Genomic DNA, 20989 nt, shown 5'->3' with positions numbered 1-20989 from the left:
AGTAGTTTGCAAATCTTATTTAAAAAAAAAACAGACTTTAGAAGCTTATGTCAGCGCGCCTGCAGACATAAGCCTCCTGCAGATGTTTTAAGCAAAAACAAACACCACCTAAAAGTCTTAATGTATCATAAAGATTCAATTTTACTAGCAATCATTATATTTGACCATGATCCGTGTGCTCAACCATTATTTAACCTACATTTACTAAGTTTGACCACGAATCATTGTCAATACACCCATGTTTGATTATTAATCTAATCCAACTATCTAATATAATCTAATTATACTAATAAAGAAAAATAATGAGGTTGATCTGACAATCTCACATTCATTCTTGGTCTAATCTTTGTTCTCATTCATGCTACCTATCCATGGGTTATGGAGCAAAACCATTTTGGCAAATGAGTTATAATTTCCTTTCTAATCTTTTATCTCATTCATCTTATCTATCCATGGGTCATATATCAAAATAATTTTGACAAATGGGTTATAATTTCCTTTATAATTTTCAAATTCCTCATCTTTTTTATCTTACATATCTATGGGTTAATACAAATTTTGACTAATGGATTATAATTTCCTTTCTAATTCTCTAACCTCTCATCTTATTCATCAAAGCTATCAATAGGTAATGCGTCAAAACAATTTTAGCAAATGCTGTATATAAGGAGATTTTTTCTAATTTGTAAATTTGAGATTATACTCTTCTTATTATTTGTACTATATATTTTATTTTATTTTATTTTTACATTTAATTTGTTTATTCGTTCAAATAACGGACCTTATTTATTTTTATTACTGAAAAATCCCGTGTAATACACGGATTCAAAAGTTAGTGACCCTAATAAACTGTGACATCCGTGGCAAAACCGAGTACACTTTAGTACTTACAAACTCGAATAAGCGTTTAACCGCTTATTGCGTAACGAACAAACGAATAACCAAACGGGTCTGGTTATGGTCCGGATATTCCGGGGTGCCATCTATAAGTGATATACGTTTAATATAAGCTAAAATATTGGTAATATGGCCTTAGTTCGATAGCAAACAAGTTAAACGAAAACATGCTCGTTTAACTACCCGCTATAGATTTAAACGCGAAAGATAGTTACAAACTAAGCATTGTATCATCCGTTAAGCCGAAAAAGACTTACTAAACACTTATTTGAAATGTTTTAAGCGATCTGTGAAAATATTTTTGATTTTTACAAATATATAGTATGTTTTTATAAATTTACACAAAAATAGCCGAAAAAACGCTCGTTTTGCTCCGTTTGTCGCACCCGATATATTTTTGTCGCCAAAAACCGAACCCGAAATAAATTTGGACTAGGCATTTCACGTTCGGGCACGTAAATCGAGAAAAGTGGGCCAAATAGGCCCAAAAGGGGGCCCAACAAGCCTAGCCCACCAAAAAAGACTTTTTTTACCCTTGGTTTTCCTTTAAATATAAACAAGTCCAAGATATTTTTGAAGATATTTTCTTGTGGAAATCTGTAGAACAGCCTAGTTCTCTCAAAACCCAGCAAGAACAAGGTAAAAAGCTTCACTTTTGGCTAAGTTTTAACTCGTTTAAACTCGATTAATACCATATAAACATAGCTTGATTGCCAAAAATCATTCCTAACCGTGTAAAAATCCTAAAAATGGTCCATAAACATGTTTTGATCATACACATGGTGAGGAACCTGGTTTGATAGTTTTTTTGGCCATAAACACGGATTAAAGGGTTGAAACGGCGTTTTTACGGTTCAAAAGTTCGTTTTTGTGCACTAGCCGAAACCCTAAGTTAAAGGGCTGTTCTATTGATGAAACCTGCTTGGTTTGTGATATAGGATCTGTACCTAGCTTATATAGAAGCACAAGAACCCGAAAAGTTGATTAGAAAGGCGGAAACGAACCAAAACCGCTAAGGTAATGCCGAAACACTCGCTTACGGGCTGTTTAGGTTAAGGTTCTGATGTGCATATTATTAGGCCTTGAAATTTTTCAGGGTCATTAGGGATCATGTCATTGAGTCCCTGTTCAAATTTGGTAATTTTTCGACCATCCGAGAATATTTGGCGAATTTATTACCGAATTGGGACGTTTATTTGGGAAAAATAGCTAAAATACTTCAAAAATTATGAAATTTTTCTGGGAACTTAGATTTGATGTATTTTGATCACATATGAATTTTGGGATCATTTGGAGAAGTCTAAAGGTATTTTGTGTATATGCGTTCGTGTGAATTTTTATAGCCAAATTTAGGCCGAAAAGAATATTGCACGAGCTTTTTACATTCTGGAATTGATACAGGTTGTTTTGGGACATAATTTGAGTATTCAGGAATTTTGGTGGAATTTTTGGAAATTTTTTGGGATAAACGGTTTCAGGCGAAATATAGCTGATAAAATGAATTTTTATAAATTAATAAATCAGTAAATAATTCCAGAAATATTTTTATAAAAATCTACATATTTTAATTGATAAGTGGCTAAATTTTCATAATTTAATGATTAACGGTTAATTAATTATGCTAATTTGAAGATTAAACAAATTCAGTTTTTATAAAAACCGGCAAGTTCGCAATTAACGAACCTGCGGGAATATCAAAACACCAAGAGTGATCAAAAATCATATTTTTGGACTAATTAAGTAAAAACAAACTTTTCTATGAAAAACCTGGACAATCTGGGTGGATTGTGTGCGTTTCTTCTTAAATCAAACTTAATAAACAGAAACGGGCCCCGTGGCTAATCCTGGACCCCAGCATGTGATTCTTCTTTATAACGTAATCATTTCATTAACCAATATATTTACCCAAGCTTATTTTCCCATAACTGTTTTCTGAACACGTAAACGAACAATTTGGCCCAGCTGGAAAAACGGGAATCTGTGCCAATTTCGGTTTTAAGTATTTGACATTGAACAACATCACAACCTAAGCCTATTGTCACTTTCTGGGTGTTCCAGTTATACCCAGATTAGTTATACAGCCCAGTTTAGTACTGAGATTATAATAATATTAATATTAATATGAACTATAGGGACTAAGTGATAGCAAGGGAAACGAACCCCGTGCTGATCTCGCACTGAGTGCCTACAAAACCGTGAGTTTCATGACCCCTCTTTTCAAACTGTTTACAAACCTTTGAGGTGAAAAGCGTGTTTATATACATTATCTATCAGAAAACGATTCAGGATATAGATTATCTGAACATGTATATATGAAAAGCCCCTACAACCATAATGATTAACTACGTGATGATGAAAGGTGATTATTATCATTGATCGGTATATTAAGTGGAGATAGTACGGATGACAAAACATAATGAAATTACATGTAACAATATGTTTATACAAACACGTCATGTTATGTTAAACATAACTAATTTGGGAATAATGTGGTCTGTAATGGCCATGGGCCTATTGTGGGTGAAAGGGGGGCCACAATAGTACTAAACTAAAGTTGAGTATGGCCTATGAGCCAAGTTCTGCTACAACTTATAAACTAAAGTTGAGTATGGCATATGAGCCAAGTTCTGCTGCAACTTATAAACAAAAGTTGAGTATGGCCTATGAGCCAAGTTCTGCTGCAACTTATTAAACAAAATAACTTGATTATGACTTGAGTGTTAAGAAAATATTATGATTATATATGTTGTGGGCGGAAAGGGGGCCACAGTGATTAGTAATACGTGGTAAATACTATACATATGTGTGTGTGTGTATTGTGTGTATATATATACTATGTGTATAGGCATAGGAAATTCTATGTGTAGAAAATAATAATTGTTTGTGTGTACAATGTGTAATGTTTGAGTTTACGTGAAACCATTGTGGTCAGAAGAGGGACCATAGTGGTGATTTTACGTGGAACCGTTGTTGGCGGAAAGGGGGCCACAGTGGTTGATTTTATTTGGAAAATGAAGGTACGAAGTACGAATGAGTAGTCACGATCTTATCATAGTTTCAAACTCTATCTTAAACTTATACACATACATATCAGTATACAAAGACGTAGATATACATATATAAATGTAAATACATTTTCTTATATACGCATGTACTATGACTGTATGGTGCGTAAAACTGATTTCGTTAAACTTATGAAACTCACCAACTATTCGTAGTTGACCGTTTTTTAAACATGCTTTTCATGTAATAAGAAATGTGGAATATATTGCTTATGTGTTTCGTGTTGGGATTGTGATCGATGCTATGAGCGTTCGAGTATGCAGTGAAGTAGTTAACGGACTAGTTTGATTGAATCACTTAGTTTGTAAAAGAGGTTAGAACGATGTAATATATTGTAAATTAGTTAGTAATGTTTCTTTATGAACAATGTATTTGATACCAGTTGTATCTGTTGCATTTCCGTTTTACGCTTACGCAGACCGCTCAACGGGGTGTGACATAAACTTGCATTGTAATCACTTGCTTTGTTGATCATTGAGTGGGTCGCATACTGATTGTTGGATGATTTCAACCGATGCGGTATTGGAGATTTAGTTACATTCGATCCTTAATCGAGGACTGACTTGAATCTAAATTTTAGGGTAGAAACCCAAGATTAGCCTATCTACATAGAATGATGGAATCAATTCAATTTTGAGTAACTTTCGGTTCATGTCTTACTTTTCGGGTCGACCCAATTTCTACTCACCCCCTGTTTTAATGCATAATCTTTTTATTTATTTAACATCCTGTTTAATATATAATTTATGTAACATTTTAAAGAAAAAAACTTAAAAGTATGATAAATATCAATTATTAAATATAATTAATAATAAAAACTTAAATCTTAGCAATACATGGGTACTAACTACACCGTAAAAGGAATAAAAGCCCTACCTCAAAAACACGAATTATCAATGGTTTATGCCTTTTCACCCTTTGTTATATTTGGATCGATTGCCTCACCGAGGAACGAGTGTGAAATCGGACAACCACGGCCTTTTTGCTCAATTCGTTTCTTTTGGTTCTTGTTACCAGGTATAAATCGATTCAATAAACGATACGAACATATAATACCTAGGGATTTTGATTTCAATTTTTTTCCTTGATATTTTCATTTTGATCAGTTTGATTTCAATCGTCGACCCAACATTCTTAGTCGTCAATAACCTATTTCCAATTTTGAAGTTAGTTTGTTCCATTAGGGATCTATGATTTTTTTTACTTGTAAGATTCTTGGTTTGAATAGATTTGTGGTTTGCATTTATGATTCTTGTGTTGTGTAAAGATGAAATGTTTCAATTAAATTAATTGATATATTTTTTACGTACAGTAAGATATTTTTGAGTTGCATAATCAGGCTTTCTTGTGGATACTCAACTGTGAAGGTTGACGATATCCAATGCTAAGGTGAAGCATCTTAAACTTTTTTTTTTAGTATAAATGGATTTGATTTTTTGAAAACACAACTCAGATGATAGGAAAACTTGTTGAATATGGTGACTTGTATATTTATCTAATAATTTGATTTCATTATTTTATTCTTTGTCTTCATGAAAAAATTGTTAGTTTAGTTATTATGCATAATTAGAGCAGTTTAACACTATTAATCTTGAGTTAAAAGTTAAAAGATTGCTGAACGTTTATGTTGAGTTATGTCATCGTGTTCTTTAAATCATATCATGTACATAGAATTTCAAGTAAACCAATTAAAATATTACAAAATATGGTGACGTGTACATGTATCAAGTATTCTAAAAGTTTGAAACCTGGATATATTATTTTGTTTTGATAAAAACCGTATTATGCTGGTTGAACTCGGTCTGTGTAAATGTTCTGCGCACATAACCAGTCTCCATGGCAACATGTTTTATATTTTAATTATAATAAATTCTTCTTAACTTAACTGTGCGTGGATATTGAGCATATGGAGCACACCAAAAGATGGACCTAGTTGCCTTTTTTTTTTTTTGTTAAAGATAAGTTTTTGATACATGCTTTTTAAGTCAAATGATCAGTCTGTGGATGTAATTTGACTCGTGCCATGCACCAATTTGTTTTTTTACATGTTTCAATTAGCCCCTCTTTTCGTGTTTGTTAGCACCTATATATATGTCTATATATTTCATATTTCATAACACTACATCAATATCCACTTTCAACTTGACATAATTAATGGCTTCACAGGCTGATCTGCATCCACAACAGATGTTGATGAATATATCGATCACCATTCAAAGGCTCTGAGATTTGCATGTCCATACTTTCTTCAGTTAGGCCTTGTGCAAAAACCAACATCGGCCATGAAGCTTTCTCATGATTTTAAAGGCTTAGATGTGTTTGAGTTAATGTGAAAAGACAAAAATGCCCTGTAGGCTAGTAGCAATGTCAAATAACTAATTAGGGCCTTATGAGGCTTATAAACTTTGTTGTTACTAACTATGACCTTATGTTTACTTATCTACATTGTTTGAGCAGTACACTATGGAAAGAGGAGTCATATTCCTCTACCACCAAGCAACAGATTTAGATCTTTCAATTACAAGATAAAGACCAGATTACACCTATGACAACATCACTAACAGAAGAGGTATTTATTCTACTGCAGCAAGACCTTTAAGTAAAAAAGTGTTCAAATTGAAGATTATGATGAAGAGTCTGATGTGCCTAAGGAATTTCCTCAGCTAGATCTCAATTCAAATAGTTACAGAAGGGTTTGAAAGAGACGGATCAAGTGATTCTGAAAACGTTCAAGCTAAAGAACAAAAGATAAACAAGCTGCAATCTATTATCCAAAGGCTAGACATATATATAGTTTAATTGAATCAAACAGTTGTGAATTAAACTGATGCTTGTTTATATGGTTGATGATGACAAGGTAGATGTCGAGAAGCTTTAGAGCTAAGTTTGATGAAAGTGAAATTCTCACCCAAAAGAATGTTTAGACTCATAGTGTAAACATTTGGAATTTATAATATGTTCCAGATTTAACTTATTATTGAAGTTATAATATTATGATTTTTACATTTACAATTTTATCAAACATTTATTTTATATTGTAAATCATGTTAGTTATTATGTGCCACTAAAGATAGTACATATACTTATATAGAAGCAGCTTTTATTGACATAAAACTTGTGCCACAAAAAAGTTAGTTTTGTGGCAAAAACAAAAAAGTGTCACTAAAACTAGTATGGATATATAACCTAGACTACTTTTTAAAGGCACAAAAAACGTGTCACAATAGCCCAAAAGCTTTGTGCGGCAGATCAAAAAAGTGCCACTAAAAGGCTTTAGCGTCACTGCTTCTAGTGACACTTTTTCTATGTGCCACACATTTTTACAGGGGTCTTTAGTGGTACATTTTTGTTTTTAGTGACACTTTTTGTACGTCATTCTATGGCATTTTTTTGTATTGAGAGATATACAAGAAAGGTACATGGAGCATGAGAATACTTAAAGACCCATTTGTTGGGAACCCATATAGAGGATACTTTTCTACTCTATCACATCAACATATTATTCTACCCAATCTTTTTCTTTTCAAGAACACCGATATACCTTGTGCAATCTCGGGTGCGAGTGCCATCTCCGTCAGTACGACTATTCCGGTTCTTGTACCCTGGGAGACAGACGGCTCTTTAGTAGAGACCGGAAATATGTTTTAAGGAAAGTGTATTTAATGCGTGCCTCAACCACGCTCAATATATATTTTTCTTTTTTCGCAGTCAATGGAGCTAGCCACATAAAAGAAAAAACTAAGACGAGTGCGAAGATATCAAGTGGAAGACTCGAGTCAACAAGTTTTTGTTGAAGTTCTCACCGAAGACATCGACATAAATCTTTATATTAACATAAATTGTACTTTATTTTATTTCCTTTTAGGTTTTGTACACGGTATTGTACTACGGTATTTCTCTTGTATAACGAGAGTATCATTATAATTATTTTATTTTATTATTTTTAAATAATATTGTGATCCTTGTCCTACGGCTTGTGTATTTTAGGTCACGCTATATGTTTACATATAACTCATAGCATTAAAGTTGACTTAAATTCAACTCTTACTCAATGCATACGTACATGTATATGAGGTCAGTTACCTTACAAAGTGATTTTGCGTGTGAAGTCTAGCAAGATTTAAGATACGGCACGTGTATTTTAGGTCACGCTATATGTTTACATATGACTAAGAGCATTAAAGTTTAATTAAATTCAACTCTTACTCAATGCATACGTACATGTATATGAGGTCAGCTACCTTACAAAGTGATTTTGCGTGTGATGCCTAGCAAGATTTAAGATACGGCACGTGTATTTTAGGTCACGCTATATGTTTACATATAACTAAGTGTTTTAAGATGCACTGCTAAAAGACGCATCATTGTAATTGCATACATCTTTTATTCATCAAATATGGACACTTTGGGTAAACCTATGTATTTTGGATCAGGAACATATTCATATGCAAATTCAATGAAATCGTCAAAGGTTGATTAATTTGATAAGTTTTGTAAAACGACAAAAAAATGTGCAGTTTTCCACCAAGATGATGATCAAAATGGTGATCTACTTATAATAAATGAGGTTGGTGGCCCATAGACAAAGACAAAGTCTTTAAAACACCAAGAAAGATTGGAAGGTCTTGAGTTCAAGTATCTTACAAATATCATAATACTAGAAAGAAAACTACTTTTAATAATAGGACTAGATAGAATCAAGCAAATTAAGTGATTATCATCATATTTATTGTGGGTCAGCTGTTAGTCATGTCTACATGTTTTGTATTTTTAATTAAAGATAGTCACTATTAATTTGGTAAACGTTCCGTCTGCTAATTATGATTGTTAATATGCTTGATTAATTGCTTATGGATAATTTACAAATCCCAAATGCCTACTTTTTTTTTAAGAAAATGTATGTTATATAGTGGACTAGATTTGCTATACCAAATGTGTAATTGCTAGAAGTGTTTACTAAGATACGTTATGTCGACAATAATTGCCTTCTATCTTATGTGTAGAGATCAAATTGTATGCTTGTTACTCATGAAAGTTAGGTTCACAAGTTTCCTCTCCAATAATGAGCATCCGTTCTTACAAGGATATTAACCGAAAAATAACCATCAAAGATTGTATCACTAAAGTTTTATGGAAAATTTATTTGTATTGATGCACGCGGTTACAATGAAAATGAATCTAGTGATATCTCTATTGAGAAAATCTATTCCATCTACTTAATTATATTTGTTACTAGTTTGAGGCCCGTGCATTACACGGATAATTGAAGAAAATTTTAAACTTTAACCATTATGTGAAATACAGTCAATAAAATGATCATATTGATAATACAATTATAATTTACATTAAAGTTACAGAAATTACAAAATTAGGATTACACAAATATGTTACAAATAGGTAAAACCTTCCTTGTACACTACATTTGTGATTGTATTGGTTGGTATATATTGTTTATCAAAAATCAACATCTTTAGTTCATGTCTGCTTGTAACTCTTGATATGGTAATATATAGGTTTGCTTATAACTTTTCTATGTGAAAAATAAGGTTCTTCAAGTACATACCAACCCTAAATAAATGATAATGTATCCATGAAACTAACAAAAAAAACATATTCATGCACATAAAATATCATACCTTTTAATTAATTAATATGATGTTATTTGAGATCATCTGCTCATGTTTATAAAAAAAAACATGATTATCCCAAAAACAAGATTAGATTACCTGAATGTTATTGATATAATCATCCTCAGAATCTTTAGAATTTATGATAAATTTGTTGGTATTAATGTTCTGTGTATGACAAATTTTTAATTGATTTTATATTTTACAATTAACAATTGTGTAATCAAGCAACATATAAAACCGAAAAACTATGAGAAAATGATTTGTTTCATTTCATATGAAATGTAATAGCCAGGAAAATAACAAAACATACTTACCTTAAAGCTATGTTCAAATAACAATGATTTAGCAGAATATTAGAAAATTTAAAGTTGCATAAAGTCAATGTAATTATTCTTTCTTATAGTAGTTGAAAGTATTAAATTAGAAATGCTTAAATTTGAGTACTAATCTCGTGTTATTAGTAATATTATGGGAAATTGTTGTAATATTTAATTAATCGATATATATATTTTAACAACTTGTAGAAAACAAAAAAGAAGCAAAGATTTCGGATTTTATTATGGAAGCATGGTAAATTACTTTTAACTGGATTGCCCACTTTTTTTTTAAAATTAATGTGAAAATGGAATATTCCTTGAAATATAATGAGAAACATGATTAAGTTATAAATAATAAAAAATAAATATAATAAATATTTCTATAAAGTTAAATTATAATAAGTGTGAATCTTAATGAATTTTTATAACATATTTTAATAATAAATGTTATGATTGTAATTTTTTTAAATTATATCTATAGCTTTTTTATTTTGAATATAAACCATAATAAACACTTTAATTATATACTCACCAACATGTAACACTAACATAAAACCAATTCGTTGTATTTGTATAAAAATAAAATTATTAAGTTAATATAATATTGAAACTATGTAAATAACTAATAAAAATGATATTCCAAGTTTCAATATCCTAAATGATTTTGGAAAGTGAAAATAGTGGAATGAGATTGAAGTAGATTTTTTGGTTTAAAATTCTAAATGTTTTTAATTAAGTAATTTCTCTTATAAGACATATTAAATTAACTACATTTAAATGTATAAAAAAAGTATAAATCCAGTCATAAAATATATTTTATGAAACATTTTGGTCTGAGTTATGCAAGAAAATATTGAAAACTAAATATTGATATTCTTATTTCTAAAACATTTTATACTATACAAAAAAGTCATATAAATAAAGGATTAATTTCATATGTACCCTTACAAATTGACAGATAGTTCATATAGTAAATTGTTATACATATGGATTATAGTTATAATATTAAACTTAAATGATTTAATGCTAGACACCAATATATATATATATATATATATATATATATATATATATATATATATATATATATATATATATAACAGGTATTCTCCATGTTTGCAATATTTATACAAAATGTTTGAAGAAAATTAAAAAAATACACATTTTCTTGAGTTCAAATCCATATGAGATTATTAAATCCAAATTTGAAACCAATATTATATAAAAAATTATGCACTATTGCTCGAATCTCAGTTTAAAAACAATTTATAGTTTACCATACAAATCCAAATTCTTCAACAATAATGCACCTTTATTTTCTTTATTTGCAATTACCCGTGACTATAAAATTTTATTCTAACAGACCTGCAACTTCAATTTTTATATTTCCTTATTTTCTTATTTCACCATTAATGCTAATAAATGAATCGGTTAGGATTTATATTTAATAAAAATATTGAATTCATTTATTGAAATGCCTTAGAAGATAAGGACCATATATTAAAATTGGTTGAGAAAAAAAGATAACGACGCTATGAGATTGACAAGTGGCAAAAGTAGTAATCTTTTATTAGAGTAGACAGATACCATATGTGTAATTGCATGAAGTGTTTTAAGTTATCGCATGATAGTCGAGAATAACTATGTGTACGTATGCAAATGTGTCAATACGGGATGAGTTTTGGAAAACATATATCATACTCGATTGCTAAGTCTGTCTATAAACATAATTAGCGTTCATCACTGACATTCGGTTTACGAGTTTCCCTAATAGCATCAGGTATACTTTTTACGACAATATCTAAAACAGATTCATCACATTGCATCTCTTAATTCAATGATGATATTCCGAAACAATATCATAAGTTTCTATAACAATTAATTCAATGATGATATTCCGAAACAATATCATAAGTTTCTATAACAAAACGGAATCATCTCACTCAATAATTAATCTATGTTACTTTCTACAAGAATGGCTTGAACACAAAGCACGTGTACAATAAGGTTCCTCCTACTAATCGATCTTTGGGTATGCACACTCATATACATGATTCATTGCGGATTTTGTCTTCATACTTTGTCCAGTTGTGGTTACAATCGAAGATATATTTATTGAGATTACCCCTTCATGTAAAACAACCATTTTCACATTCACTTGATTTAACTCTGCGAGCTACAATGGTCATTACAATCCTTAAGCATTATTTTCTAAACTTGTGAGGAACTATTTCTAAATGCCGTGTGTCTAAGGTTTAAGTGACCCATGTTTACTTTTTCGACTTTGCGTACAAGTTAGTACTTAATGCTTAAGAGAAACTTACCTTCCTTGTATTCAGTTAGTATCGACTAAGCTTGTGATATGTGATTTTATGTTAAGGGCCTAGTTGGGAAAGCTAAGATGTCGGAATAGACAATGATGGAACTTGTCATTTGTTTTTGTTTATGGTTAAATTGATAGGTTTCTTAAAACCATGCTTGTTGTCAAGTAGTGCCACACAATGTTCGTATAGGCCCTATACGAACATTGTGTGGCACTACTTGACAACAAGCATGGTTTTAAGAAACCTATCAATTTAACCATAAACAAAAACAAATGACAAGTTCCATCATTAAAAATACAAACATTAAATCGTTATCGCATATTCGTAACTCAAAAATACAAACATTAAAGAATGCTTAGACACGATTACATTAACAAGTTGATGTTTGTTACTCATTTTCTTCGCTACCCGATCCCGAGCTATTCCTTAGGTAATCGTCGTACGCGGCTTCTTCATCGGTCATTGGTTGAGTGTGTCCTTGATTGACCTCGTCTTCATACAAGGCCGCCTCATACTCCATTTCCCCCTCGAGTGAGCGTTGATGTTGTGCCCTATCTAAAGAGTCCAAGTAATCCTTGTAGCAAATCGACATCTCTACAGCTGGTGGAGTGAGTCGAGTCCTCCTAATCGATATAACCCTGCCAGAAACAGAAAAAGCAGACTCCGAAGCTACCGTGGAAGCTTGGACCGTTAGTAAATCTTTGGCCATGGCGGCGAGGATCGGAAACTCATCCTCCTTACCTCTCCACCAAGCCAGCATATCAAGACTTCTAAATTCATCCGGAGTCATGTGTTTCACAAAGTTGGTACCACCATACCTTCCAAGTTCACTGCTTGGGGTGTTTACCCTTTGACGTTTACCGGCGTCTTCCCAAATCATGTAGTACATCCCCATTTCAAGGTCGGTTTGGGATTGGGATTGGGCAACAGCTCTTAACGAGTCATGAATTTGGGAAGACGACCCGTGTTTTGTAAGGTAAACATCATACATGTTTGCCAAGGTGGTGTTGAAAGCATTCTTTAAAGTTTGGTTATAATGGGGGTTTTGATCGTCGTTTAACTCTAGCTCATCACAAATTTTTTCTATTAAAGCTTCAACACCACCAACATTGATGCAAGGGTTTAACGCAGCCGCACAGGTCAAAACAGCGGGTAGTTGTTGAAAATATTTTCTAAATTTTTCTTTCATTTTTGCACCCATATCAAAATAAGGTGCACCCCTACAATGAATTTCAGTCAACTTTGTGCACATGACAGCAATTTTTGGTAAAGCAAGGGGGCTTGTTGGATAGTAAACCCCGGATAAACTAGTTGTGCAAGATTTAAAAATTTGAAGAACCTCCGTAACGATCTCAATCAATAACCAGTTTCTAGGATCGTACGGTGCACATTTACCCCTATTTGACAAAATTTGATGAAACGCAATTAACGATTGTTTTTGTTGGATGGCTTTCTCAAACATTTCACAAGTCGAGTTCCATCTTGTTGGACAATCCCAATTAGGCCCCAACCATTGACAGTTAGCTTCTTCACAAAATTTTTTGTATCTTGAAAATGTTGAATTGTTGCTAAAAACATCTCGTAACATTCTTTTAAAATTGTTTCTTTGCGTTTCGATCACGTTTAACCCATCTTGCACGGCCAAGTTGATAATATGTGCAATGCATCGGCTATGAAAAAACGCTCCATCACAGATAGGTTTATACTTTAATTTTAAATGGCCAACCGCGGCCGTATTGTTGGACGCGTTATCAAACGATATTGAAAAGATTTTATCTTCAATCTTGTATTGTCGAATGACTTTATCCAAGAGTTTAAAAATATTTCTACCCGTGTGCGGGTAATCAAACAATTGAAACGCAACGGTTCGTTTCATCATTTGCCACGACCGGGGGTCAACCCAATGAGCCGTCACACAAATGTATGAGTCGGGCGAACCATTAGGTACCGACCACACATCCGTTGTTAAGTTCACACCAGTTTGTAAGTTTGAAAAGTATGAAATTAGTTCGGATTTAGCGTTTTTCCATGCTTTAAGACAATCTCTTCTAAGGGTCGAACGACTTACGTGTTGGTAGCGTGGTTGAACATACTTTTGCATCATCTCCGTGAATTGAGGGTTGTCGAAGTGGTTGAAAGGAAGTGATTGTTGAATCACAAAGTTGCCAAACTGTTGACGTACCGCTTCAAGGTCGTACGTAAACACCGTTCCTTGATTCGTCATCTCCGGCTGCGAACTACTTCCGGATTCGTCCTTCAAGACCTTGCAAGAGGGCTTTTCTACATGAGCTCTTAAACTGGAGTTTGCTTCTTTGTTATAAAACTTCAAACAATGTTTGCATCTAGCTTTTTGGGTTCCGTTAGACATTTCGCATAGGTCGAAATGTTGCCAAATATCTTGGTTTCGTTTCGTGGGGATGACCCGAACGACGGTTTCTCCCGTGTTCGAGGCACCCATGTTGACCGATGAAGCAGCACTTTGGGAGGCCATGATAATCGACTACGAATTAAGAGTGGTATACTCGAGTATGAAATAAACGACTACGAAAGAAGAGCGTTTGGAGTTGTATAATCGCGTATGAAATAAACGTTTAGAGCGTTTGGAGTTGTATAATCAAGTGTGATCTAACCAATACCCAACCTAAACTATATATAGATGTTTGTGGGGGTAAAATGGTAAAAAAACAAAAAAAAAACGGCTAAAAAACGGTCAAAAAAAAAAAAACGGCTATAAAGCCGTTTGGTAACGTTCGAAAACCGGTTTAACCGGTTAACCGGTTATTAAAAAACCGGTTAACCGGTTTTTTTTATAACGGTAATAAACCGGTTATTTTAAAAACCGGTTAACCGGTTTTTTAATAACCGGTTATTAAAAAAAACCGGTTATAAAAAAAACCGGTTATAAAACCGGTTTTGGCTCCAAAACGTATAACCGATACGTAAACCGGTTACGTAAACCGGTCAAACCGGTTTTTAAAAAAACCGGTTTTTAAAAAACCGGTTTCCGGTTGAACCGGCCAAACCGGTTCCGTAACCGGTTTTTTTGAACACCTCTAGTATAGGGTAACCTCGAACTTTGTAAACCTCATCTAATGAAAAAGTCAAACAGAATTGCGAGGGCTACATTTGTTTTTTTTTTTAATTATTTAAGTAAAAGCAAGTACGTACCTATAATGTGAATAATCAGTCTCATAAGGTAATTAATGAGTGATTAATGTCCACCATTAATTGCACGAAAAGATTCTCATATATCATATTTCGTTTAGGTTTGATTATGCGGTATGATACAAAACATTTTGACTATCATTGGTTTTTTGAAATGGAATTTTTGAAATGATTAAGTTGGTTCGAAATGGAATTTTTGAAATGATCAAGTTAGTTCATTAACAGTTAATACTTCAGTTAGCTTTTGATACAAATTTAGTATTTTAAAAAATATTTTATAATTTTTACTTCTGGTTCCATCCCACATCGGTAGAACAAAAATAAATTGTTGTTTTGTCTTTGCCTATAAATAGGAGTCCCTGGGTCAGCTTATTTCATTTCACTAGAAACAAGTTGACAAAAAGTGTGTGTCTATTCGAAAGAGTTTTATAATTTGGTTTGGCATTTTTTTGTAAATGAAAATGGTAATGTGTTTTTTCTTTTCTTTAGCATACCTGAAAGACTTGGTCTTTCGGTCTGCTAAAAACAATAAAAAAATGTCTAATGAACCAGATGAAAAAGTAGACACCGAAGGCAATCTGCAGCTCCAAAAGTGAAACGCTTGTAGATGAACGTTTGAAGGTTTTGTCAAAGGAGCGTTCACTAGAGGATCTTGAAAAATATGTTGATGAGAACAAGATTCTGAAAATTGCAGCTTTGAAGGAAGAAATTATGAAGCTCGAAGAGGAGAAGCGTGAAACCCGCGTCGCATTTGATAGCCTAGATTCTATACCATGATTTGTTAGATAGAAGTGCAATTTGTCGTTTCCTTTTTTTTCTTCTAGTAATTGTAGTGATAAGGGTGAAATAAAAATTTTATGTTAATTATTTCTTTGTTGTTTCCTTCCTGTTTGAGTACAGTACAATAATTCGATCTATTTGACAAGCAAACTGAACTTTTATTAAAAACCATAAAAAAGCTAGGTGTGATTACAAGCCAAAACAAACTGTTTGATTACATATAACAATGTCTATCATAGTTATAATTATTACCAATCCTATACTACTTTGTAGTTCCTTTTTAGACTTTAGTTTGGTTTCTCTTGATAGTACATATGTGGTTCGAAGAAAATATTGATGAAGGAGATGGTTCAGACGAGAAGGCATTTTATTGCGAGAAATGCGAGAAATTAATATGGATCACTAGTTTATTATATATTTTAAATGATTAAAAATAAATGAAAAAGTATTAATAGCAACATTAAAAATTTTCCCTCTTCAATTAATACAACTAATAAATGCATTGATTTATCTTTCCAATTAACATAAATAACCAAACTAAAATATTTAAAAATATATAAAGAATTCATCTTTTTTTGTAAAATATTTCTCTTCTCTCTTGAGTTTTTATTCTACACAAATACAATTTATTCATACACTATAATTTTTTTTAACCCAATATATCTATATACATCAACATGGGATTTTACTCATAGGCATCAATACATATTTTTTATCAATTAATATATCTACATAAACTAACACATAGTTACAATATGATGAATAATACAAAATAAATATCCTACACAAAAAATGTAACATACACTTGTTTTAAATATAAGAAAACATATAACCTACAAAACAACATACAACCTACACACACACACACATATATATATATGTAAGCTACATAGAAAATACATATATCCTACACATGTGTATCTTAATCTTAAATATCAATAAAGATATACACCCTACATAAAAACATAAACCTACACTTGTATTTCAGTATCGACAATTATATATAACTTACACAAAACTTCACAAAACCTACACATGTGTGTTTAATATTAACAAAAAACATTTGGATGTTGTATTTTAGCATACACATGTGTAGGTGATATTCATTTTTGTGTAGCTTATATATACTTGTTGATGCTGAAATACATAAGTATGTTAGATATTTATGTGTACATTATATGTTTTCTTATGCAAAAACACAAGTGTAGAATTATATGTTTTTGCATATGTTGTATATTTTTGCTAAAAATTTAATGTCCTTATGTAGGATAATGTATTTTTGTGTAGTTTATATAATCGTTGATGTTGATATTCATATGTAGATTAAATGTTTTTGTGTATGTTATACGTCTTTTGTGCTTAATGCTAGTAAAGGTTTTATGATTTATGTAATATCTTATTTTTTATATTTAATGGACGCGTACGTATGATATATATTTTTTGTATTATTCATCACAATGGTTTTTGTAGTTATGTCAACTGAGAAAGAAAAAATATGTACTGATGACTATTAAAGAAAGTTACTCATTATATTAAGTTGAAAAAATTGTTTATAGATATAAAGAAATTATAGTGTATGATTAAATTGTATCTGTGTAGGATAAAAAATAAAGAGAGTAAATAAATTATAAAATAGATAAATTCATTATATTTTTTTTAAATATATTAATTTGATTAGTTATTTTAATTGGAGAGGGAAATTAATGGTTTATTGGTTGTATTAAATGAAGAAAAAAGATTTTTAATGTTGACATTAAAACTTTGTCATTTATTATTAAACATTTAAAACTTATAATAAACTAGTGCTCCATATTGATTTCTCACACTTCTCGCATTAAGATCACTTCTCGCATGAACTTACGCCTATTAATATAAGTATTTAGTCTGAACACATCTATACAACAGCTACTAAGATGATATGAAATCATATAAAAACATTACAATAGTATAAATCACAACATAACATAATAGTGTGTTTCGTGTGATCTGATGTAATGTGGTGTAACGTAATATGATATAATATGGTGTAATGTAATATAATATGATGTAATATTATATACTATGATATAGTATGATACCTTATAACATAAATTAATGAATAAAATACAAGGAGATTTATGCAGCACATTGTTTTTGATGAAAACATCAAGAAAAAATAAATAAAACCATTCATGCTTATAACTTTATAGTATAACAACATTTTTAAAATGAAATATTAGTTCCTCTTTCATTAAATTCAAAAACTATATATATATATATCAACAAGCTTAACATAATGATAGAAAATCTACATACGCAACTCATGTGTATGTTATTGTCACACCGTCAATTTCTACATGTGAGATTTTACCAAGAGGTATCAGGATCGCAGTCATTAGTTACACCAAACGACCTCTGAGTTGAAAATCAAACATTAACCGTTATGGGAAAATAAGTTTAAATTTTAGTTAAGTTGTCGAAGCTTAACATAAAACAAAATTCTCTTAGAAAACTATTAATGGCAAAAGTAATAGTGCAAACATGCACACCTAATTATTAAAAATGTTTGAAAACGTAACCATAGTTTTAATGTTTATTCATTGGATGCATGCAAACTTTTATGTTAATCAGTTTCTTTGTTGTTTCCTTCCTGTTTGAGTACACAATAATTCGATCTATTTGACAAGCAAACTGAACTTTAATTAAAAACCAGCGAAAAGCTAGATGTGATTACAAGCCAAAACAAACTGTTTGATTACATATTTTGAAGTCTATCATAGTTATAATTATTACCAGTCCCTATGCTACTTTACAGTTCCTTGCTAGACTTTACTTTGGTTTCTCTTGATAGTACATATGTGGTTCAAAGAAAATATTGATGAATTAGTATATGTATTTAGTTTGAACACATCTATACAACAACTACCAGGAAGATATGAAATCATATAAAAGCATTAAAATATTATAAATCACAACAATATAATATAATATAATATAATATAATATAATATAATATAATGTGTTTCATGTATCTGATGTAATATGGCGTAACGTAATATGATATAATAGGATGTAACGTGATATAATATGGCGTAGTGTGATATAATACGATGTAATATTATATACTATGATATAGTATTATACCTTATGACATAAGTTAATAAATACAATATGATGGGATTATGCAGCACATAGTTTTTGATGAAAACACAAAGAAAAAAAAACCATTCATGTTTATAACTTTATAATATAACAACATGTTTAAAATGAAATGTTTATTCATCTTTCGTTAAATTCAAAAATATATATATCAGCAAGCTTAATTGTAGAAAAACTGCATACGCAACTCATGTGTGTGTTATTGTCACAACCTCAATTTCTACGTGTGAGATTTTACCATAAGGCGCGTGACGCACCAGGATCGCAGTCATTAGTTACACCAAACGACCTCTGAGTTGAAAATCAAACATTAACCGTTACGAGAAAATAACTTCAAATTTTAGTTAAGTTGCGGAAGCTTCACATAAAACAAAATTCTCTCAGAAAACTATTAATGGCAAAAGTAATAGTGCAAACATGCACACCTAATTATTAAAAATGTTTGAAAACCGTAACCATAGTTTTAATGTTTATTCGTTGGATGCATGCAAACTCCTTATCTATGCACCCGACCTTAGCGACTTGAGAAAGACATGATAAAGTGTCAAACACAATGGTTGGTGAGTTCGCAGGTTAAATAATTAAATAAAGTTGTTTCAACGTGCAGATATTGTAAACAAGGTTTATCACTAGTTACTTACTATATATATGTCTTACTCGGGATACAATAAGGTTCAATTCGCATTCAAGTCCTAACAAAGTTTCAATATGATTCAACGTGCATACTTACTCTAGATACAATAGTGTGGCTCCATTGTAACTGAAGTTGACATGTCTTCATTTGAGCGCCTTCCGCTAAGTTTACCAAAACTTGGCAATGTGTGTAGGTTAATGTTACAGCCGCTCGACCTCTAGTTGTGTTATCACGACTAATGCGGGTGGGTTTGTCAAACCCGGTAGTACTACTCAATATTACCTCGCCAATTAACCTTAGTTAACGGTCCGATGTGTGTGAGGGCTTTCGGTTAGTAAACACACAAAGTATACATACGATAAAATTGTCTTAGAATATCCAATATTTTTTGCGCATCCTTTCTCCCCCCCCCCCTGAGTAATTAAAAGAGAGGGGTTGTGAAACTCACATCGAGTGCGTGTTAAGTAAAATTTAGCAGCACAATGCAAAGTGTCCCGTTCGAGTATCCTAAAGTATACAAGTACGTGAGTATATCTGTGAAACAATCTCATTGTTTACTACGTTTAACCATGTTTAAATTACGACCAAAGTTTGAATGAGTTGACCCTACGACAGGTTGTGATTCATTAAGCAAGAATATGTTTGTTTATGACTATTAATGTTTATTAACATCCAATAGTGTTCACAAGCGTACATGTTAGGTTCAATACGCATTCAAGTCCTAACAAAGTTTCCGTTATGGGAAAAGTCTATCATACCCCTATTGGGCCCCGTTTTGTTTATTAGTCTTTTGTATTTGTTTAGTCAGTTAACGATGTATATGTGTAGCTTGTCGGTTTTGTATGTTTGTATGTTTGGGTAGGAGGCCATGTAATGTTTGAGCCCAATGGACTGGTAACAATATATGGAGCATGGAGTGTGTTGCACTATAAATAGTGCAACCATTCCATGCATACCCAAGCTTTTGAAAAACATTCATCTTATCCATATTCACCAACTCTCTCTCTACTCCCTTTCTCCCCCACCTTTCCAGAAATAACC

Source organism: Bidens hawaiensis, unplaced genomic scaffold (assembly GCF_021521415.1).
Source record: "Bidens hawaiensis isolate Kalapana, Puna unplaced genomic scaffold, B.hawaiensis_p1.1 tig00022502_1, whole genome shotgun sequence".
Classification (NCBI taxonomy): Eukaryota; Viridiplantae; Streptophyta; class Magnoliopsida; order Asterales; family Asteraceae; genus Bidens; species Bidens hawaiensis.
The sequence above is the reverse complement of the archived record's forward strand: the minus strand, read 5'-3'. Positions refer to the sequence as shown.